A 24727-nucleotide genomic window follows, 5' to 3' on the forward strand; every position below is an offset into this window, starting at 1 on the left:
GAGGCATAGAGAGGTTATATAATCTGTCCAATGTATCAGTCAGTGAAACAGATCCACTGTGAGTTAGGGAATAAGACATTTATTTATAGTATGAATGTATGATGAGATGTTGGAGAGGAAGGTCTTACAGGAGAAGCTGGGAGATCAGGGGGGTTACCAGCTGGTCAGTAAGAAAAGCCTAGCACATCCAGCCACTGCAGTGGAACTGTGAGGGTGCTGGTGGGTGAGTCTATGGGAGCTGTAGCCTCTGTGTGTCTACAGTCAAGCATCCGGTGATGGCTGCTCCGGGTCAGAGGAGCGAGTTGAGAAGAAGAGCTGCGAGGGCTGGAACAGAGGCGAGTGAGGACAGGCTGGAACCCTCTAGGCTCCTCTGGGTCTGTCTATACCTCCAACCATGAGGGCCTTCAGCAGGTGACGGCTGCTGCTGCACGTCCATCTGCTAAATCTTGCGCAAGTTCCTTACCTGGTCGATAATGACAGAACTATCCAGGGAAAGGGAATATGAAATGTGATTCTCAAGGTAACCATGCTGATGACGGAAGGATTCAGCACACCTAAAATCCCCAAGACCTAGTTTGTGAATGTCTGAACCAGGGTCTGAACCCAAGCAGCCTGCCTCAGCTTCTGTAATGGTCCACCTTATCATGCACTTCAAGACCTTGCTCCCGATTACTTTCTTTACTTGTGCCTTCACAGATGCCTGTTTTACATCCTCGACTTCAGCCATACTGAATAACCTCTAGTTCCCCTGACTGTGGGATGATTTCTGACTTTTGGCGCATGCACCAGAACTCTGCTTTTCCTCGGCCTTTGTCTGGCCAAGTGTTATTTTCTTTTGGGGGCTCAGCTAAGCCGTCACTGCCTCTGGAATGGCTTCCCGATCCCCTAAAGACGGGCCTAAGTACTCCCTATGTGATAGGATCTAATGCTTGATGTTATCTTAGGACTCTTAACACTTACCCTCTACCAGGGCAGAGACCTGTGTGTGTCTTGCTCACAGCTGTATACCTAACACCTAGCACGGTGGCTTATAAACCATGATTAAATAGCCCCACTGTTTAGTAACTTCTTATTTACTAAATTCCCTCCCTGGACTGTAAACTCAATAGAGATGGGTTTTTGTCTTGCCTGATGTATCCTCAGCATACAGCATAATGTCTATTTGTATAATATATGTCGAATTAATGAGGCCAAAAATAACTGTGAAAGCATACCATTTAGATAATCAGTTGAATATGTTCTCTACGTGGTAAATTAGGTAGACAAAGACTTTGTGAGAATTAACTTGGAATTGAATAGTCTTTAGCTTAGATGCTTAGACTCTTTAATCGCTCTGTCCATCTTTTCAGGTACAGTTACTACGGTAAATTTATACTGTGAAATTCTGGGTTATTCTCTTTGGGGTTTTAGTGACACCACAGTAAAACCGACTTCTTAAGAAGATCCAGAGTTAGCCAAGAGTAAGGTTGTGAGTACCTTGTTGTTAATAGAGAAGAAGAAAAACACTGTGACTTCTTTGAACATTTTGCTGATTATCCTGTTAGACTTGATTACCAGGAGAGCGCATCTAACAGTTGTGCTTGCTCTCCAGGGAATGAAGTAATTACGGTGCTCCTTTAGAAGGAGGCTGCCATCCAGATGTAGGACATAGAAAGGCAGAGGGGGCTTCCCTGGTGGCGCAGTGGTTGAGAGTCCGCCTGCCGATGCGGGGGACGCGGGTTCGTGCCCCGGTCCGGGAGGATCCCACATGCCGCGGAGCGGCTGGGCCCATGAGCCATGGCCGCTGAGCCTGCGCGTCCGGAGCCTGTGCTCCGCAACGCGAGAGGCCACAGCAGTGAGAGGCCCGCATACCCAAACAAACAAACAAACAAACAAAGGCAGAGTTACTAATGTGTTTTCTATGAAAATACAGTGGCTTCAATAGGAAAACCAAAGTGAAAGAATATGCTGCACATTGAAGTGAATCCTAAATCTTATAAATCCCTCTATAAGAAAAAAATCACAGAGGAGGAAATTGCGTGAACTATAATATGACCTAGGAGAAGGTATGCAATGTATACTTAGTGTCTATAGTGGTATGCCACAGGTGAAGGATATGAACATTGTTTAGAGGTAAAATCAATAACATCAGCTGCCTAAGGCAAACATTAGGGGCAGATAAGACTTTGAGAGATAAAGGAGAAAGTTTTAAAGAAATAATTAGCATATCATAAAGTTCTACTTCTTTTAACAAAAATGTTAATCAATGCAACTAAAAGTGTTAATTAGCAAGTTTAAGAATCTGGGTTCTGTTGATATTCTCCTATGAAGGACAGTTATTTGTTAGCATATGATTTATTCCTTGATGATGAATGTCAACCAACTCAAGTGTTAGCTGAGTCTGGGTGAAAGATGAGATATTTATAATATGCACACAATTGTGGAAATTCAAATGTAGAACTTTTTGTTTAAACAAATGATTATGGTTAAAGTAGAAGTGCAAACAGGGCCATAATTCATGACAAGTCAATACTTTTTCCTGCTGCAGTCACAAGTTTTTCACATTCCCAGTAACACCCGTAGGACTGCAACAAAATAGACCGTGACTAAAGGATTTGGTAAGACCTGCTTTACAAGAAAATAAAAACAGAAACAGAAGAGACATTAAGAAAAAGTCTTGTGAATTGCTGTTTAATGAATTCCCTGTACTTATAGGACTAACTACAAAGGTAGGCTGTGGGAAATTCAACTGTCTGAATCTTCTTTTGTTTCCAAATCTGTTACCTTTTTATTGACACATTCTAGGTACGCATTATATAAGTTAGACCCCAGACCTAAATGATTTCCTGGGAGTCAGTTTTAAAGAAATGGAAACCTTGGTAGCAGGGCTTCCCATCTCTTACTGTATCAAGACCTATTATATGTTAGGAATATGTGGAATACAGTCCAGCCTGGTCATGGTTATATGGAAATGAATGCTGCTTCTTAATAACATAGTAAAGTCCAGGAATCTTCAATTCAGTTGTCTGTTATCTCATGAGTATGCTGAAATAATGCCTTCAAACGGTTTTTTATTAATTGGGAAGTAAAGTGACAAAATAGAATGGTAAGGAATTCTGAGGTTAATGTCTTTTTGGCATAATAGGTAGTAAAGCTTATAGGTAATTGGATTTCTAACCTTGCATCTCCCTGAAAGCATCACACACGCACACTGTTCTCTCACACTCCCATGGCGATGTCATCCTCGCGTGTGACGGTCATTAAAACAACAATAAACGATAACATCCACAGAAACAATATCTTGGTTAATACCTTGGCTACCTCTATATGAATTTTATGTATATTATACACTTATCTGCCCTCAGAACAATGTGTACTAAACACAAAATTGTGAAGTTGCTAAATGTAAAAAAAATATGCATATCAGTAATTTTGAGATTACGGTGAGTTGCAGATACAGTAATAATTCACGTGAAACGTTCTGTTGAATGATTTGGAAGTCATCGAAAGCCCTTGCAATCATTAACTTTTTGGTTAATCGCCTCGATTGCTTTCTCTTCCTTTTTTTTTTTCAATCTTTCTCAATTGCTGTTCTCTTGCCAAGTACAGTGACTTGGGTAGCATAATGTGGCAGCTTTATTAGTGAGTAGCCTTTCTCCAAGTGCCTTTCTCACTGCTCAAGGAACATTCTTCATGCTTGTTCAGTGTCTCGTGCCTTGTTCATACCACTCAAACTACTGTCTCTGATTTCTGTATAACGTGAACAGTAGACTATTGTCACCCGTTGTACCAGGCTTCTTGTCAGCTTTGAGACCCCTCCCTCTCTCTTACAGAGCTAATACTTGAAGTCTGAAGGAAGATGTGTCCTTATTTCAGAACTCATGTTATACTATCATTATGGCTTAACTTTATGAATTTTTTCATTCTGACACATATCTCCAACACATATAGGTCAGAAAAATTAGTATGATGCCAAATTGGGACTAGAATTACATAATTTATCTACCTATTCATTAACGTGTATTAATGTTGATTAATATGCTACAGAGTATGCTAAATGCTGGGGACACAAAAATGCAAAGATACAGTCCTGACCTCAAGAAATTTAGCAACTAGTAGAGGAGAAAATGAAATAAAAACTTAAAATTAAATATAATTTCAGTTAAAACCTTTAACAAAATGAAAGGGGATCTTACATTAAAATATTTCCTCATTTCTCTATTAATGTTGGAATTTTAATCAAGCATAAAAATGATATCTTTAACATCAAATGATATAAGTCCTGTGTTGCCTGCATGATAGTTCTGTCATAAACATTTCATGGTCTGGGATACCACGTCCATAGGTAACAGCAGCGAAGTAACTTTAAGACAGTGAAACAGATGGTAAAATATCTGCAGTCATTAACTGTTTACCTCTTTCTGCTTCCTAATAGAACAACATTCTAAAGTTAAGTCCATGGTTCTAGAAAGATCTATTACTAACAGCAAAAAGAACTAAACAATAGATTCAGTTAGAAGTATTACATTTTACAGTACGGTACTGGCACACAAACAGAAATATAGATCAATGGTACAGGATAGAATGCCCTGAGATAAACCCATGCACATATGGGCACCTAATTTATGACAAAGGAGGCAAGAACATACAATGGATAAAAGACAGCCTCTTCAATAAGTCGTGCTGGGAAAACTGGACAGCTACACGTAAAAGAATGAAATTAGACTCAAAATGGATTAAAGACCTAAATGTAAGGCCAGACACTGTAAAACTTTTAGAGGAAAACATAGGAAAAACACTCTGACAAAAACCACAGCAAGATCTTTTTTGACCCACCCTCCAGAGTAATAGAAATAAAACCAAAAATAAACAAATGGGACTTAATTAAACTTAAAATCTTTTGCACAGCAAAGGAAACCATAAACAAGACAAAAAGACAACCCTCAGAATGGGAGAAAATATTTGCAAATGAAACAACAGACAAAGGATTAATCTCCAAAATATACACACAGCTCATGGAGCTCAATATCAAAAAACCAAACAATCCAGTTAAAAAATGGGCAGAAGACCTAAAGAGACATTTCACCAAGGAAGACATACAGATGGCCAAGAGGCACATGAAAAGATGCTCAACATCACTAATTATTGGAGAAATGCACATCAAAACTACAATGAGGTATCACCTCACGCCTGTCAGAATAGCCATTATCAAAAAAGCTAGAAACGATAAATTCTGGAAAGGGTGTGGTGAAAAGGAAACCCTCCTACACTGTTGGTGGGAATGTAAATTGATACAACAACTATGGAGAACAGTATGGAGGTTCTTTAAAAAACTAAAAATAGAACCTACCCTATGACCCAGCAATCCCACTACTGGGCATACACCCTGAGAAAACCATAATTCAAAGAGTCATGTACCAAAATGTTCATTGCAGCTCTATTTACAATAGCCAGGACATGCAAGTGACCTAACTGTCCATCGACAGATGAATGGATAAAGAAGATGTGGCACATATATACAATGGAATATTACTCAGCCATAAAAAGAAATGAAACTGAGTTATTTGTAATGAGGTGGATAGACCTGGAGTCTGTCATACAGAGTGAAGTAAGTCAGAAGGAGAAAAACAAATACGTTATGCTAACACATATATATGGAATCTAAAAAAAAAAAAAATAAAGGTACTGATCAACCTAGTTGCAGGGCAGGAATAAAGAGGTAGAGATAGAGAATGGACTTGATGACATAGGGTAGAAGGGTGAAGCTGGGGTGAAGTGAGAGTAGCACTGACATATACACACTACCGAATGTAAAATAGTGGGCTGGTGGGAAGCAGCCGCATGGCACAGGGAGATCAGATCGGTGCTTTGTGACCACCTACAGGGGTGGGATCAGGAGGGTGGGAGGGAGACGCAAGAGGGAGGGGATATGGGGACATGTGTATGCATATGGCTGTTTCACTTTGTTGTACAGCAGAAACAAGCACAGTATTGTGAAGCAATTATACTCCAATAAAAAGCTATTAAAAAATGAAAAGTAAAAATAAAGCTCCTAATCCTCATGGGAAAAAAATGTATTATATTTTAGTCAATCCACGCATCAGCTTGCACTTTTAACTTTTAGTGTGTGTCAGGATTCAGAAGATCTGGGGTAGGGGGTGTTCTGGTTAAGAATGTGAACTCTTCATCCTAAAAAACCTGGCTTAAATATCCACTCCAAGGTGTACCAGCAAGTTAATTGCTGAAAACCTCACTTTCTTCATCTGTAAAATGATGGTATTAATAGTATCTATGATTAAATGAGGTAAAGTAAATGCTGTAGTACCTGGTACATAATTTATGTACTATTATTTATACCATATTATTACAGCTCTTGTTATTGCAGCTCACCCCTAAATTTCAGTTTATTTGACCTATAATAGGAGTGTGTGTGTGAGAGAGGAATCAGTCTGGTCTTTTTCTTCCATAAGAGTGCTTGGTGTGTGAAACAGTAAACACTAGGAAGTTGTACATTGTCATGTTATGTTCATTCATTCCTCACAAACCCTGAATATGTGCCAGGTTACTAACTGCGTGTTTGTGTCCTGAAGGAGCTTTCGTTTGCATCAGAAAACATCTTGAAACACTGTGTTCAGATATGAATGCTTTGAAAATCTGATAACATTCTCAGCAGTGTGATGATTTGCTGGCTGTTTTCTAACATTTAGAGATAAAAGTTGTTATGGACTGAATGTCTGTGCCCTCCCCAAATTCAGATGTTGAACCCTAACCTTTAATGGTATTAAGAGACACTGGGCCTCTGGGAGGTAATTAGGTCAGCAGAGCGAAGCCTTCATGAATGGGATTAGTGCCTTTATGAGGTGGGTGAAGGGACAATTCTGCCGTATCAGAGCCCATTGAGAAGTCAGTTATCTGCGGACTGGAAGGGAGCCCTTACCAGATCTCCACGGTGCTAACACCATGGTCTCAGACTCCCAGCCTCCAGAACTGTGAGAAAGAAACGTGTTGTTTAAGCCACTCAGTGTGTAGTATTTTTGTTTTAGCACCCTGATTGGGCTAAGATAATAGTCTTCGAATCCCTGAGCAAGGAATGAAGAAATTTTGCCCCTGAGATGGTCACTCCCATGCCAGACGGAACTTCCATCGTCTGGGCTCTCCTCATCCTACACCCAACCCAAATTGCAGGTTGGTTTGCCCATTTTCTGTGCTAGGCCATTGCTTGCCCTGACCTTACAGTAAATAAACTTGTGTGTGTTTTTCCCTTCTCTTAAATTGTTCCTCTTTTTAATTTTTTTGTTTTTATAAATCCCTAACAAAACCCCATATATACTGCTGCCTATACAACCCATGTGTGGGATGTTGATGGTTGTTTCAAAGACCTTTGAGTGGCTGATACAGTTGGAAATCTACAGATGGTTCTAAAATCTGGCCTCATGAGTCTAACATAATCGAGAAGTTTTATAGTTTTGTCTTCTTCAACAGCAAAGCTATATGGAACACCTATTATGTACTAGGCACTGTGCTCTGTGCTAAGAATATAAAGAGGTATAAAATATATGAGAGCGGTAATGCGAGTATGAGAAGATGTGGCTGATATGCCTGGGAAAATGAAGACATGTTTTATGAAAGGAAAGATATTTGACTAAGGTCTAGAAGGTGAACCTCATGTGAGGAAGGGATGGTGGCCAGGGGCCAGATGGTATACTAGCCAGGAGAAATGGAGGGAGGTGTGAAGGTATTTGGCAAGCAGTCCATGAGGCTGGCATCTTTGGCAGGAGATGTGGCTGGAATGGGATGCTGAGGTCAGATTGTGATGAGCCCCAAAGGTCCTATTGGGATGCATGGACTTATTTTGTAGGCAAACGAGAACCCCACCATTTTTGTAAGCAGGTGAGTTATAATTAGATCTTCAACATTTCATGTGTTCTGATTTACTATGTAAATATCTAGCTCAACTAGATGAATGGTGCTACTTGACAAAATCACAAAGCCTATCTGTGTTAAAACAGAATTCTGCCAGAAAAGAGATATTTTAGAACGTGATTTCTTCACATTTCCTCCTTGATCTTTTGCTTCCTGATTCCTGCTATTTTTTGTTACTTGGAGGACTTGTTTTCTCTTTGCTCCTTTCCTCCTTAGACTTCAGTTCTGTCCTTTTTCTTTCCCTTAATAGCAGTGTGAAACCTCCAGGATTTGTTGAAGATTGCCAAGGAAGGCTGTGTGGCTTTATGCTGCGGTACGCCCTGGAGATCATCGATCTAGGTATTTTATTTTGTGGTATAGAAACCTGTATAGCTTTCAGTGCTCCAGTATGAATGTCTTCACAGTGTGTCATTTCAAAGCATAGGATATTCTTATGATTAGGAATGGCAATAAGAACTTCCTGAAATGTCACCTTTTAGTTCATGCAGTTATTTATATTCAATATTGTTCTGACATTAACGCAGTGTTAAGTTTTTATGAATTTACATAAGGCACAAAGCTCTGAATTTATGGAACGGAGGTTCAACTTATTTTCTCCATTAGCTTAAAAAACAGTTCTATTGGGCTTCCCTGGTGGCGCAGTGGTTGAGCGTCCGCCTGCCGATGCAGGAGACACGGGTTCGTGCCCTGGTCCGGGAAGATCCCACGTGCCGCGGAGCAGCTGGGCCCGTGAGCCATGGCCGCTGAGCCTGCGCGTCCGGAGCCTGTGCTCCGCAACGGGAGAGGCCACAACAGTGAGAGGCCCGCGTACCGCAAAAAACAACAACAACAACAACAACAACAACAAAAAACAGTTCTATTCACTGAAGAATATATGATGGAAAAAACCAGGCTTTTATTTAACGAGTCAAATCCCTTTCTCTTCAGGTAGTTTAATTGAAGATTTGCTCTTCATGTTTCTAGTACAGAAGGAAATAATTGCTGTATATTTCTTCCTGAGATACACACTGTAAATATACTGTGAGTCAGGAAAACACTGAGAAGTTCCAAGGTTGGCAAATCACTTTAGAAGGAAAATGTCATCAGGAACACGAGACTCCAAAGAAACAGATGTAAGAATTTTTTTAAGTTTCACTGCAGAATTTTTTCCTAATTTTCCAGTTTTAGGAATTATGTAGGTGTATGGGTCTGGGTAGTTCAGAAAAACAATGCTTGGGCTCTTGAAAGTCTACAAAATTGAAATGAAATGACATTGTATTCAAATCTGATTTCAAAGGGATTAATTTACATCAGGCCCTGGATAATTTGGCAGCATAAAAATAGGTAGATATTATAACTGCTTTGATTAAGAAAATTGGAACAATGTTGACGGCAAAAGAAAGTAAAATCACCTTAGCATTTCTACTTCAGATTTTTTTTTCACGGCTTATTTCTCTTTCAATTGAGGAATTCTATTTTTTTTGAGCTTACATATTGGACAAAATTAATTTAGTTCTAGTTACAGGACTGGAATTTATTTTTTCCTTATGCAATCGCAGCTGTTTTAAATAAACTCAAATAAAGAGAACAGCAGAAAATAGAGTAGAAGTTTCAGGATACAACTATGGAATCAATTTGTATATTTTAACTGTGAAATTGTCACTGACATGCAGCAGAGTGAGTTATCAACATATTCATTCATATTAATATTAAAGTTATTTAATAGCCATTTTCATACTATGAACATTAATATTTATATGAATTATATATATCATATTTATGTTGTATTCATGTTAATAGTTTAAATTATTCACCCCGTGTTAAACGCAGACTCAGAAAGTATCAATAGAAAGGAGTCTTAGAGATTTTCGGTCTGCCTTCCTGCCCACTGTGGGAACCTCTTGCATAATATTCTATCTCCACCTCTGCTTGAATCCCTGAGATGGGAATCGCACCACTGCTGGTGCAATACGATGTGAAAAATTCTGACTGCGCTCAACTCACTCATATCTAGCTAGCAAACGTAGTTGTGTTTAAAAAAATATATGGTTGTGGAGAGTGATAAAAGACAGGAAAGGGAGCCTCAGGAAGTTTACAACTTGTCAGAGGGCCTAGTCAAAGGCATTATATACCGACCCAGAGGGGGACATTTCAAAAGCCACAGACCCTAGTGCTTCCCATGTTTCTGGCAGCACCAGCTTTTAACCCAGGTGCTAGCTTTCTAAGACACTTAGGAAACTGTTTAATAAAATATAAAGGACTCAAGTACTTTGTTTTTCCATACTTTCTAGGAGCTGGCTCACATATTGTCTTACATTCAAAATCTTTAGGTATTTTTGCCTAGTATCTGTTCATTGGATACTTAAAAATGTTCTCACTGCTGCAGAGTTGTTTAGTACACTGGATAAGCCTGGGGTGCTGTGGCCACACTGCCTGGGTTCATATCCTGCCTCTTGCACTTGGTAGCATGGCCTTGAGCATGTTATCTTAACTTCTCTGTGCCTCAATTTCCTCACCGGTAAAATTGGGAAGAAAATAGTACCTACCTTGTTATGAGCCCTCAGTACGTTCATATGTATGAAGTACTTAGTAGTGTGCATATAGCACAGGGTAATTAATAAATTTGGCTTCTGTTATAGAAGTACACATTTTGCCAATAATACATTCTTATATTTACAAGCAAGGATTTTAATACCAGTTGTGAGAGGCTTAATCTCTTATTTTGTGTATGTAGGGTCAATGCATTAGCAGTGGGTTCTAAGACAACCAAGGCGGTATGAATTACGGGGAAAGGAAAAGATTTTTCTTCTGAAACTTTTCTTTCACCTGCTTCCTAAGATATCTCAAAAGAGAATATTTTATGCCATATCTAGAGAGAACTAACAAAAGCACACACTCTAGAATGTTACTTACCATAGTATGCCTTGACTTATGATAAAATAGTAATGGTGGTCAGATCCTTTATAGTTTTGGAAGAGTGGGAGGTGGAAAAGGGAAAGAGGTTGAGAGTAGGATAGCGATGAAGAGGAGACAGTTGCAGAAAGAGGAAGCTGAAAGCAGAGAAGCAGGCTCACCTAATCACTTTCTCAGGTCTGTCCTACTCAGCTGCATGTAAACTCCCCAAATAGTCTGAGTCCAGCGGAGCTGGGTAAATGTCTTCCTCACTGGGAAATAAGCCTGCGAATTCCATGAGAGCTCTGGCTTTTACTGCCTTGGTGTCGTCTCCTGAGATACTTGGAACTTTTAGGTGATTTAACAACTGGACGAAAAGAGACGTGGTGCTTTTGCACAGATCTGTCATCCCACCGAGCTGAGCCTTTCCCACTTCTCCGCGAGAGCTGCTCCCTCAGTGATCTCTACCACCATCCCAGGCTGGGAGGCCAAGGAATGTGCTTCTGCAACTCTATCTCAAGTGCCTTCCAAGTCCGCTAGCGATCTCGGTAGTCACGTCACTGTCTTGGTTCAGATCTTTACTCTTTACACGACAGACTCCTAGCTGGTTTTGTGCTTCCATTTCTTCCTCTCTAGGTACTTCTAAATGATCTTCTGAAAGTCCTAATCCACCATTGAATTCCTTGGTTAAAAAATCTCCAATGTTTCCTTATCACCTAGCAAGGAAACATCTATTTCATTGGCCTATCTGACAAGGTCATTCCTGAACACTGCTTAGCCTGAGATTTATCTGCTGTACCTTCTCCTCATAACTTGCGCAGAAGCACTGAGCGACCACTTGCTCCCTAAATGCACCATGCTTTTTTATTTTGTTCCCTCTACTTGGAGGGAACGTTCTAAAGGCTCTTTGGTCTCTAAAGATCTTTCAGGACCCTGATAAAATGGAACTATTCCATGCAGGTGTTCCGGCCATTCCCAGGCAGGATAGTTCCTTTTTCTGTGCTCCAGTAGATGTGCATTCATGTACTGATTACTGTATTTCTCCTATAATATTCTAATCTTTAAAAAATATATGTCTCCTAAGGGTTTCAAGAAGGGATGGACAGAATTTAACTCGGAAACACCAGTGCATGGCATGCCATCGGTACTCCGTAAAAGTAGGCTGTTGAATGGCTTATACCCCAGATTCCTCATCCCTGCCTATTGAAATGCTCCCTTCTAAGGTGTACCTCAAAGAGTTACTTCCTTGACTTCCTCTCTGATTCTCCCACCCAGAGTGCTTTTTTCTTTTTAACTGAAAACCTATAGAGATTTCTTTATTCCTCTGATTTGGAATTTTAAAACTATCTCATTTAATCTCTGCCTTCCCTACCCAGAGATGCCTGTACTCTCTGGATTAGTCTTATGGCCAGTAGATGCTTCGAAAGATATTTGCTGAGTAGACGTAAGCCAATTCTTAGTACGGCTTCTGAAAAGTTATGGGCAACCCCCACACTCTCTGCTCCAAAACTTTTAAAATGTCTTAGTTATTTCACTGTAATTTGCGAGGACTGAAACTCTAAGAGGAAAAGATACATTTGTCAAATAAAAGTTACCAGGAATTCACACAGTACAGGGGATCTAATTCAATCAGCTTGATCTCCTCTTTAAACCTAGTTAACGTCAGAAGATGGAGATGATAGGAAAGTTGAGAACAACGAGGAAGGTAATTTAGGGGCAGAGAGAATTTGGTGGTAAGGGTAAAATGTGTGGATTCTACCTTGGGATTCTGGGGACAGTGAGATAATTGATTACTGGTACTAAGGATTAGAATGAAGGTTGAATAAGAGAGGTGAGAGGATGCCAGTGACAAAAGCTACCTGTTTTGGAAAATTTCTAGCGGTATGTGAAACAGAACTTTCCTCTTGCAGTCTGGCACCAGCACCCAGAATGCAGGTTAGTCCTGATACTATCATGGTTCGGATAATATCATGATTTGTTATGGGGCAAATAGAGTTTTGTGGGGACCCTGACATGTCTTTGAGGAAAATGTGCCCACATTTCACAGACTCGTCAATAAATGCCTAGAGCACCACCTGCTCCTGAGTGGGAGTTGCATAAAGTACATTTATACACAATTGAATTCCTTCTACGTTCAAAGGATTGTATTTAACGTTTTACATAAAATCATTTAACAGGAATAATTTAAGAAAAGGGAGGAGTTGAAAGAAAATGGTAGGCTAAGAATTAGACAAGAGAAATAGATGTGAAAAAATTGGAAAAGTGCATCAGAGTGAAATTGTATGAAATTATTTGAATCACACACTTGATGGTGACTGGAGAGGGTTTATCAATATATTTGGAAGATGGAAAAATTTTACAAAAGGAGGAAATTAATTCTGGAGGATAGGCTGCTGAAAGACATTGGGAGGAAAAAAAAAAAAAGGGAAGTTATTACATGTCTCCCTGGGAGATACAGTTGGCAAAATAGCTGATTTTAAAAAGTTAACTATTCTCTCTAACTTTCCTGAAAGACTGTGGTCTAGCTTGATTTATATTTACCTCCGCAGAAAACATTTCAACACTTAAAGATTTAGCAAGGAAACCACAAAGTCAGTACATACTTTTTCAAAATAAACATGCTAATTGTAAATTTCATCAACTACAAATGGGAGGGGTTTTTTTGACAATTTCAAAATATTTGAAGAAAGGAACTATTTCTTTGTAGGAGGGCCCACCTGTGTTTCAGGGCTCCTACACTCCTCGTCCAGAACTGCAGGCATAATTTGGCATGTAAGTGTATTTTCTACGAGGTGCGTTAACGTCTTACCAACTTCTCAAAAGCGTCAGGGGCCCTGACGAGTTTCAGTCCACTGCGCTACATCATCTTTGGGAGCCCCTTCCGGCTCTCGAGGTACAGTAATCCCACGAATTGTTGTTCCTCAAACCTAGTTCTTTTGGAAACCCCTTCTCATGCATGACCGAGAAGGCATCCGTGACTGAAATCGAGGTGAGGCTCTGAGACGCAGACTGAGCTGGGAGGGTCCCCCTCGATGCAGGGGACGCAGGGCAGCGGAAGGGTGGGCGGCACCGGGCTCCCCGGGTCCGCTCACCCTTCCAAACACGGGCGGCGGCTCTGGGGGCAGCTCCAAGCGCGTCGAGAAGTGTAATCCCTCCGCTAAGTACTTGGCTCTCAGGCTCCAATCACTAGTGGGAGCTGGAGAGGGCAAGTGAAAAAAAAAAAAAAAAAATTCCAGAGGCAGCCGAGGAGCTAGAAGAAAAAAAAAAAAAAAGAGTCCCGAGGCGGCGGCGGCGGCGGCGGCGGCGGCCGAGCAGCCACGGCGGCCAGAAGTTGACGGCGGGGCCGGACGCGGGGCGCGGAGCGGGCGCGGGCCTGCGGGGCGCCGGGAGCGCGCGGGGGACCCGGGGCCGCGGCGCCGAGGACAGCAGCGCCGGGGCGCAGAGGCGGGTAAGGCGCGCGGGCGCCGTCCCGGCGTGCGGGGGGCGGCCGAGCCGGCGGGGCGGGAGGGCGGAGGGCGGCGCGGGCCGGGCGGGCGTGTGCTGGCGGCAGGAGAGCGAGCCGCCCGGCCGCGGGGCGGCGGCTGCCCGCGCTTTGTGCGCTGGCGGCTCTGCCGGGACCCCCGGACCTCGTGCCCGCGCCGCAGAGAAGCGGGGAGGCAGAGGCGGCCGCGGGCGGGACACGTGCTCCGGAGTTGGGGAAGGAGGGACGCGGGGAGGCGGGGAGTCGGGACGTGGGAGCAGGCGGAGGGCAGCCACGGAGTCGGGGGGGAGCTTCGCGGGGCCGACGCAGGACCCGCAGCTCCGTGCGGAGCCACCTGCCCCAGACGCCTCCCGAGACCCAGCGTCGCGGCGGGGCAAGTGCGCTGCGGGCTGGTCGGACGCCTCGGAGCCGGCTCGACTCTGCCGCCAGCGCTTCGCTTCCTCCGTCTGTTGTTCTGTCTCTCACGTTCTCAGTGTTTCTCTGCCTTCTTCCTCCCATCCTCCCTTTATTTCTGTCTTTCTCCCTCCCCCCTCCCCCCGTGTCTCTCTTTCTTCCCACCTCCTTCTCTGTCTCTTGTCTCTCAATGCGTCCCTCCCTCTCGGGCTCCTTGTCTCCCACCCCGAGAGCGCACGCTTTCGGTGCCTCTCGTTTAGAGGCTGACTTTCTGCTCCTCGTCTCACTGTCGCTCTCCCCGATCTCCCGCTCTCTGCACCCATCAATCTACTCGTCCCCGTTGCCGGCAGGGCTCCGTATTTCTGTTGGTTCTTTGCGGTGTTGGGATTTTCGACATGAGAGAAGATCCTCTGGAGGTTGTTCAGTGCGGTGCCTTATTCCTTTTGAGCTGCACCCCTCCAGCTGGATCCTGGGTCCTTCGTGTTTGTTCTCCACAGACAAGGGAACACTGGTTTCCTTGAGTTACTGGGAATTGCTCGTTTCGTAGTCACCTTTCCACCAAGGTGAGGTCAGTGACTGAGCAGCCGCCAAAGTGCCAGTGAAAGAAAACAGAAGAGAGCTGCTTACTGCCCCTGACATGTAAAGTGAATGTACCACACATATCTGCAGTGAAGCAGATCCACCTGAGAAAAGATTCCTGGATTTTGGAAAGAAACAGAAAAGGCTCCACCAGTAGTGAGACGAGTTAACTGAAAAGTATTTGAAAATAACTTGAAAGAGCACTTAAGGAAATTTCTTGCTATCCTAAACTGATGCCAAGTAATAACTGTTTTCTTACATACATTTTTAGGATCCTAGTGACAGCTCTCCTAATTATTGTTTTGGGAAAATCGTGGGAAATGTCTTGTGTCAACTGGGACACTTGTCTTTAAGAAAATATTCAGTCTTTGTACTCTTAAACCTCTTTACACTCTGGTGATCAAGAAGAATTATTTCTAACTGCAAAGAAAATAGGAAAGGATTTGTCAGTAATTTTAAAACACGAGACATTCCAGAGATCAATAATTTCTTTGGAAAACTTTCACTCTAAGGATGTTTTGAAGGATATTACATCTTAGTGAAATATGCGAGTTATTACACACTTAGATCATTGTACGATGCAAAAAAAGGTTGTGTGCTGTAAGCAAATCATAGCAGTGATGGATTTTTTATGGGAAACATAGCTGGGAAATTAACTGCTCTGATTTTCACTGTTTTCTTTAGTCATGCATAATGTACCTTTGTTTTTAGCAAAATATGGCCTAGAGCTATAAAACTTGATACAGTGTGTTATTCGTCCAATCTGAATTACCATTTAGAAAACCACCTTTTCCTTTTGGTCACAAGATATGAGTTGATATGATCTCATTACTCACGTGCTGAGGTCTGCTGATGCATTTTAATGGCACTGATTTGTGATTTTAAATCAAAATGTTAGTTTTTGGTGAGTTAAAAATCTTGATTTATGTCATGTTAGTGAATCATCACTCTTTATAGGGGCTTTGCCACCTTGTCTGCCAGGTGCTGCATAGCATTTAGCCTGGGCAGGGGTGTCTGAAATTCCCTGGTAGATTTTTGTCCGAGTGATGTGCTGCGTCTACTCATGGTATGTTCATATACGCCCTTCGAAATGTTCTAGTCGTTAAATAATCTTTATTAAAAGGATATTGACTTAATTTTTTTTCTTTGTCAACGTTGAAAACTGTGTGAGATGGCCTGATAAATTATTTTTGTTACAGTAAATGCTGATTGTAGTATTTGTTTAAAAGTATAAGGCAGTTTAAAATGTGATTTTGGGGGGGTACATGTAGCACCCTTTACTTTTTTTCCTCAGCACTCAACTCATATTTATCGTTTAAATCTAAAGTCGACTGTCATCTACTCCAACCCAGCAAAGCCTTTCCTGATTTCTGTAAGCCCCCTCTTGTCTGCCTCTCCGGCTTCTATGCACACCTCCCTCAGTGTTTACCTCTCTGCCGTGTCATTACTTGCTTGGCTCTTCCTCTGGCTGTATTCTCATTGAGGTGGGATAATGTCCTTTTCTCATCTTCTCTGCGTTTCAGTTGCCTGGCACATTACATGGCATGTGACGCTCAAAAAATCCTCGAAGGATGATTGGCTCTCTTCCAATTTGTTTCTAACTTGGGATTCTAACCCTTTGTAGATGCAGTAGCTCAAGGGAAATACTTTAGTGTGGTATAATAGTGGCACATAGACTGAGGGTTGAGAGAGTCGTAGAAAGCATGTCATCACGCAATGTGAACGGTGAAGCAGATGAGGACCAAAGAATTTGAAAATCATGCTCAAAACTAGGCAGTGAAGCCACATAGGCTCTACAGCTGAGACCTTATGTTATATTCACTGTGCCACAGTTCTTTTCACTGGACTCATGTTTGCTTGCTTTCTCTAGAAGTGGATAAATGTATTGGTAGAAGGAAACAATTGTTTCACCTCTGTAATCCCTTCTCAGACCAACCAATAAAAGTCACGCATGAAACGTATCAATCTGCAATAACTCTTGTTATACATATGCATGGAGGTAATATTTGTCTTTGAGAACATTGCCTTCGAAGTGCTTTTATATGTTAAGTGCTGTTCTGCTTGCTGTCATTTTGGGCAGACGGATAGTTCTACCTGCGAAGAAGATTTAAGCTCTCCTGGACTTCAGTGGTCTCCTCTGCAACTTTCAGTGTGTATGTTGAAGAGAGGTGGGGAGGGAAAAACGACGTTTGGACCAGGTTAAGAGCTCTTTCTGAAGTTTAACTCCCAGAACAACTGTAGATTCATCTCTTTTACATGTCAGACTTCCCTGTGAGCTTTTGTTTGAAAAAGGGCTACTGTAGTTTAAAAAAAAGCTTGAAGACCACTTCACTTGATGTTTTCCAATCTCCCTTCCAGGTCTTGAATTTCATAATCAAGATAATTTCTAGCTTTTAAACCTGGGTATATGGAGGATAGTTGATAAAAGTGTTAAGGATAGAAGGAGAAATTGCTTTTGCCTGAGAGATACTAATTTCAGGTTTCCATGTGACACATTTGATGTGATGACGGAAATTGAAGTAGAGGTGTTATAATATAGAGAGGCAGGCCAGAATTCAGGGAGAGGGAGGGGCCGGGGCTAGAAACATAGATTTCAGAGTCACTCACACTTTAATAATTAAAATTAAGGAAAACTAAAACTTTTTAGGGGTAGAATCTGGAGAGAGAGATGAAGATTTGGGGACAGGGACATTTTATGTTACTTCTGAGTAGTTTTAAAGCTCATCTGTAGTATTAAGGGTGAAAAGGTAATGCATGATTTACATCAGGCAACAACCTGTTCGTGAGTCTTAGAACATCTACTTAAATGCCAGTTATCTTAATTACGTTCATCTTTACGTAAATGTTTGAGTGCCTGCTCTCTGCCTGGTGTCGTTATATACGTCGGGACATTAGAGCCATGAGAGGCACAAGATCTTTGCTGTCACTGAACTCTCACTCTAGACTGTGGAAACACAGTCTACACAAGCACATGAGTGAGATAATTTTCAATAATGGAAATTGTCATTAGGAAACTAGGACAGGGTGATACGACAGCAAATGACTGGGGTTACATTATGTGGAGTAGCCAAGGAAGGCCTCTCTCAGGATGTTCCTGAACAAGAAAGAGCCAGCCCAGCGAAGGTCTGGGAGAACTTCGCGCACAGGGATCGTTAAGGGTGTCTCTAAAGCAGCAGCAAGCTGGGCACACTGGCAGTTAGGGGAAATGGTAGGAATGAGGTCACAGAGATTTGCCAGGCCCATGTTTAAAGCTATGCATTTTATTCAAAGTACATTTTATTGAACCACCCTGGAGGATTTAAAAAAATTTTTTTAATATTAACTATTTTTTATTTTTAAAATTTTATTTTTGGCTGCGTTGGGTCTCTGTTGCTATGCTTGGACTTTTCTCTAGTTGCGGCGAGTGGGGGCTACTCATTGTTGCGGTGCGCGGGCTTCTCATTGCGGTGGCTCCTCTTGTTGCGGAGCATGGGCTCTAGGCGCGCGGGCTTCAGTAGTTGCGGCGCACGGGCTTAGTTGCTCCGTGGCACGTGGGATCTTCCCGGACCAGGGCTCGAACCCGTGTCCCCTGCATCGGCAGGCGGATTCTTAATCACTGTGCCACCGGGGAAGTCCCCCTGGAGGATTTTAAACAGAAGTGAGCAAATGTGACTTAGCATGTCTGTCTGTAGTGTGAGCAAGAATGTCTGAAGATGATGTGGGAAGCTGTGAGAAGGATCTGGCGGAGTTTGGTGGTTTGGCCAAGGGTGGAACCCTCAGAGACTGCTCAGACATTGTTCTTATCTCTGAGTAAGAGTCACTGGGCTGAATCACGAGTCATGGTGTGTGGTCCCCGCTGCGCCCCCCCGCAGTTCGTCTACGTTGCAGCAGTCTACTGGTTCAGTGGTTGCTTTTACTTTTATTTTTTATTTTTTAACATCTTTATTGGAGTATAATTGCTTTACAACGTTCTGTTAGTTTCTGCTGCACAACAAAGTGAATCAGCCATATGCATACATATATCCCCATATCCCCTCCCTCTTGCGTCTCCCTCCCACCCTCCCTTTCCCCCCCAAGGTGGTCACAGAGCACATCTCCCTGTGCTATGCGGCTGCTTCCCACTAGCTATCTGTTTTACCTTTGGTAGTGTACATATGTCCATGCCACTCTCTCACTTCGTCCCAGCTTACCCTTCCCCCTCCCCGTGTCCTCAAGTCCATTCACTACATCTGCGTCTTTATTCCTGTCCTGCCCCTAGATTCTTCAGAACCTTTTTTTTTCCTTTTAGATTCCATATATATGTGTTAGCATATGGTAATTGTTTTTCTTTCTGACTTCACTCTGTATGACAGACTCTAGGTCCATCCACCTCACTACAAATAACTCAATTTTGTTTCTTTTTATGGCTGAGTAATATTCCATTGTATATATGTGCCACATCTTCTTTATCCATTCGTCTGTCGATGGACACTTAGGTTGCTTCCATGTCCTGGCTATTGTAAATAGAGCTGCAGTGAACATTGTGGTGCATGACTCTTTTTGAGCTTTCACTTTTAAATTGCAGACCTCGACACCTTACAGTTCCCAGATGTCACCTCTTTACCTTCCTTCAAATATCTTCTGGGCTGCAAGCAAGCATCTTGACTTGGAGGCTGCAGGGTGTTTCGGGAAGTGCTGTGACAAGGTTCTTTAGGGCTCAGAGTGACCTTTGAACTACCTGGGGGTGCTTAGGTCTTCCAGCTAACATCTCTGCACTTCATTGTACATAACGTTTGTGTTCTGGTTACAGAGGAAAGGAAGCAAGTCAAGTCCTCTAATCATGTTTGAGTGTCATATTTTTCTACCCCCCGGCTTTGATAACTTTGCATGCTTCTTGAAAGACTTAACTGTAAAGTTGACAGTTTAGATCTGGATCTCACCCTTCGCATCCCGGCCCTTTCCAAAGAGCTGCTGTATAGTAAGCATTTAGTAAATATTTGTGGAACGCTGTTGGATACAGTCTATTAGATACCCATAGTTTTGATTCTGCTGACTTTATTTTTCCTGTCTTTCAACAAGTATGTGGCTGCATGTGCCTTCAACTTTAGAAGATGTTAAGTAGCAAGCTTGGAAATGATTTTTCTGCAGGTTGCATTTACTTAGTGGCTAAAGGAAAAGAGATACAATCCAATATATCTCTTTATAACATTTCTTGCCTGGCTGTCTTGAGATAAACATTTTCGCCATTTTTATAGCAGTTACATAGATATGGACTTAAACAAGTACAAACACATCTGTCACTAGTTAATTTGTTGATTTACGAATCTGAAGGGATTCCAAGGAAGTCTGTAATGACGGTGCCTTTGTCTATATTAATCTCTTGATAGAAATCAGTGAGTTTTATCTAACTAATAGAATTTACAGCCATCTATAAAAGGTACTAAATTATCATCAGATTCTTTTCTGGAAACAAGCTACTGTTCTGCTGTTGCCCAATAAACATTTAGCCCTAATAGTACACGTAATGGGGGATTATCCCCAGATCCTTCCTCTTATTAACAAGTGTAGTGCCCTGCTCAAATGGGTTTACAAACAGCTGGCATTACCTTGCTTTTATGTATCTGGCAATTCTCTTTCATTGTTTCTTTAGATCCTTTTCAGTTAGATAAGAGTCTCTTCTGTCGTCTCTTCCTGTCCAACTTTATTTTGCTAAAACCTCATGCATCATACCCATTGGCTTCTATGTCAGGTATCTTGTTTGCCTCTCCAGATCTGCCCTCAACCCTTCTACTCTATGCTCTCTGCCCAGGACGATACCTGGCTCTGAACCACGCTGATTTCCAGACGGCTTAGGTCACTGGAGACCTCCAGCAGGAGATTACAGGGAGGGTGGAGAGAGGGTATTGATTCTTCAGTTTCCTCCTTCTGTGACCAGCTTGGACTGCCTGTGTCCCTGCACAGAAAGTCACTGCTCCCTCTTGAGGTAACCTCTATGTCAGTCTCTCCCTCAGGAGTCCGGTAACCTCTGGAGTGAGTTAGTTCCTCTGCTTTTAACTACCCTGATTTACTGCGCTACCCTTCAGGTTCTTTTACACTCCTACCTATACCTTATTAAACTGTTTGTTTGTAAACAACTCCTCTTCAGTGTATCAGAAGTTGTAACAGTTAAGGACCCATTTTCTGTTGATTCAGCTTCTGAAAGCCACCTCCTTTTTGGAGCCTTCTTCTATTGATAAGAGCAGTTGGCACCCCTTAACTCTGTCGGACAGCTGCTTTCCACCCCAAATTATATGCTTCTATCCATGCTGCAGTGCTGCACAGAAAACTTACGTTGTGTTATGTAAATACTTTTCTGTCAACCAGTTTATTGGCTTAACTTTTTTACTTGATAGTCTGTAAGGCTTCTACATATGTAATTTGGTTGTCTCACTCACTTTTTTTTTTTTTTTTTTGCGGTACGCGGGCCTCTCACTGTTGTGGCCCCTCTCCCGTTGCGGAGCACAGGCTCCGGACGCGCAGGCTCAGCGGCCATGGCTCACGGACCCAGCCGCTCCGCGGCACGTGGGATCCTCCCGGACCGGGGCACAAACCCGTGTCCCCTGCATTGGCAGGCAGACTCTCAACCACTGCGCCACCAGGGAAGCCCCTCACTCACTTTTTAATTAATTTGTTAACACAGTGCATGTGTGTAGAGTCCCTGTTTAAGGTCCTTGCACTGTGCTGGGCGTGGATACAAAGAGGCAGACGTTTGTGCTTACTTGGGTTGAGGATTGGGAAGGGGACAAGAAATAAAAAACTAAACATAATATTTACACCTCGAGTTTGTGATTGATTAAACGACCACAGAGCGGTAAAACAATCTAACCAAATTTCTCTTGTTCGGTAATTCTAGAAATTTTGGGGCCTAACGCCATGTGATTCTATCTCATCACACGTTTAAGTGAGAAAGTAGAGTTTTGAAGCAGTATGAGCTATCCGACTAATTCACAAACACAGTTTATACGTAACGGCATGTTTTACCTGATTGCATTGTTTTCATGATCTGTTCCACGGAACAGTGGTTTTGGGGGATGTCAGGTGTGTAGCCTGAGAAGGATCCCATGGACGTCACCGTCGCCTACCGCTGAACTGTGGAGACTCTGGAGTCTGACTGCTTTTTTATCGCTAGACAGGCGTGCGGCCTTGCGCAAGTTACTGAGCTTTCTGTGTTGCAGCTTCATCGTCTGGAAGCTGGGGATGACAGTAATAGTGATTACTTCAGAGGTTTGTTGGAGGATTATAACGGTGACTATTTGGGTAGGGTTTAGAGCCATGTCAGGCACATAGTAAACACCACAGAGGCATTCCATGAGTAAATAAATGATCAAAGAAATCTGGGAATTGCTGATATTTTTTAACTGAAGCCTTTTCTGAGCCTTAATTATGCTAATGTGCATTGTGACCATCCCCCCAAAGGGGTATTTGACCTTGGGGCTTATATCGATATTTTTCCCTCCATGTGTCATTGGACTGAGGTTCCCCAGAACACACTTTTGGAAAAATTGATACAAGTAATTGGCTGAACATTTCACCAGTTTATTGTCTCCTGAGAAGAGAGGACGTGTTCCTCTACCTGTCACACCTGTTACAGAGTGGGAACCCAGTTCCTGTTCCCCTGTCCTTCCCCTTTTTTCTTTTTGAAGGGAAAATGAATGTTTTTCTTCATTACCCAGGGAAAGACTTCCTGCCTTTATAGACGTAAGTATACTCAGGGTCTCTGGGGCTCACCGAGCCAGCTCTTTTGAAAAGCTACTTACTGTTATTTTTTCTCATAAAGAGTACATATTCCTTGAAGTGAACTTGGGAAATGCAGACAATTGTAGCAATTAAAATCACTCTCTTCTACCACACAGAAATAACTTCTTATTAACATTTTGGGTTTTTTTTTTTTTTCTTTACAAAATTGTGAGCATAACATAATATGGTTTTGTGTCCTGCCTTTCTTTTCATTTGACTATATTTATATAATATTCTCAATCCCAGACATGTAGTGACTTCTGGCCTTCAGATGATTGGTAATCTACATTTCAAAAGAGCTTCCTTCCTTCCTTACCCGATTCTGTGGCCAGAGACAATATGAAAATAAAATGGTGTATCTAGAACGAGTTTCTCATTTTAAGTATTCTTGGCAATTGGAACCACCTGGTAAGCAGTTGGCTATTCTCTTTAAGAGACCTGAAGTAGGTGACCTCAGGTGGCTTCATTTATGAGTCATTCTAGTGTTCTAGCCAGCAGCCAGATGGACCCACAAGAATCCATGACCAGGCTGCTTTGAAGCCATTACTTACTCATCCTGAGTGACTGTGAGTGAACTTATATAATGTTGAGATTAACTAGGAAAAGTTATCTGGGGAAACCTGAATTATTCCAGAAGAAATTTAACTTTTAATTTTTAAATGATAAATTTGTTCCCTCCATTGCATGTTGGAGGTGTAGGATTCGAATGATATACTAATATGGAGGACAGACATTCTCTGAGTATTTTATCATGTCCTGTAATTTTATAATTTTGAGTGAGAAACAATGTTGCATTTATGTCAGTACATAATGTAAAGACTTTAAAAATACTAATTGTTGTAGGTTTTACTCTGTGTACTTTGTAAATGATGGACGCTGTTGTAATTAAGATATATCTGCTCAGTAAGTCCTTTTCCATTCAATATACTTCAACAGTTTTGAATCTTTCTCTCAGGATTAAATCAATTATTCTTTAAAATACTTATCTTTAACATCTGTAGCAAATGAAAATATTTAAATTCTTTCTGGAGAAGAAAACCATGCTATACTGTTTAATTGAATTAAATTAGCTTTTCATGGAAATTTACCTAGGAGCTGTTTCTGGAACCAATTTGGAAAATGATCTTTGTATTCTGTGGCATTTATGTTTGATTATGTTTTTCTTAGTAATTCTCGATGGACCTGATTCACTCCTTCAGTCATCAAACCCTTGCAATTTATGTAGGCAAATTAGGCATTTCCTACTCCATAATTATGCATATTTATGGAATAATGTATGCTTCCTCATTAACTAAAGAGGGTGTAAGAAATTCCTAATTCTGTAACTTAAAATTATCTAAGTTTTAGCATTCTGTAGAGTATGTTAAGACTGAGATAAAAGACATATGTGTGTTAACTTCTTCCCCAAAATGTTTTGTACAGTTTGTTTTGACACCTTTTACTAATAAAAGCAGGTACTGTTGTTTCTAAAAGTAGAGAATCCAAAACTTCTTGTAAATATATGGCCTTGAAACAATCAAAGATTTTGTGTCCACATTTTCTAGGCTACTTTTTTCTACATTCTCTCTTACATGGTTATTTCACAGAGCCATGAAGAATTTGAAAATTGCTCAGAAAAGCTCAGTGTTCAAGGGTTTTAGCTGTGAAATTTATCCTTGGTGACCCACAGCCTGGCAATATGTATTATACACTTGGACCAGGACTCTGATTTGATGCCTTTATTTCTTCAATAAAGAAACTTGCTTCCTACTTGGCAGTTGAAAGATA

General features: G+C 41.7%; 1 protein-coding gene across 1 annotated transcript in view; it reads left to right on the forward strand.

Moving 5' to 3' along the window:
- The first annotated feature begins 14178 nt into the window (after nucleotides 1-14178).
- BMPR1B (bone morphogenetic protein receptor type 1B) overlaps nucleotides 14179-24727 on the forward strand; it is a 404692-nt gene continuing 394143 nt past the window's right edge. Inside the window, exon 1 of the mRNA XM_059066542.2 lies at nucleotides 14179-14221. The gene's annotated coding sequence lies outside the window, so the exon portion shown is untranslated. The remainder of the gene's footprint in view (nucleotides 14222-24727) is intronic.

The sequence above is a fragment of the Kogia breviceps genome, chromosome 6, assembly GCF_026419965.1.
Source record: "Kogia breviceps isolate mKogBre1 chromosome 6, mKogBre1 haplotype 1, whole genome shotgun sequence".
Classification (NCBI taxonomy): Eukaryota; Metazoa; Chordata; class Mammalia; order Artiodactyla; family Physeteridae; genus Kogia; species Kogia breviceps.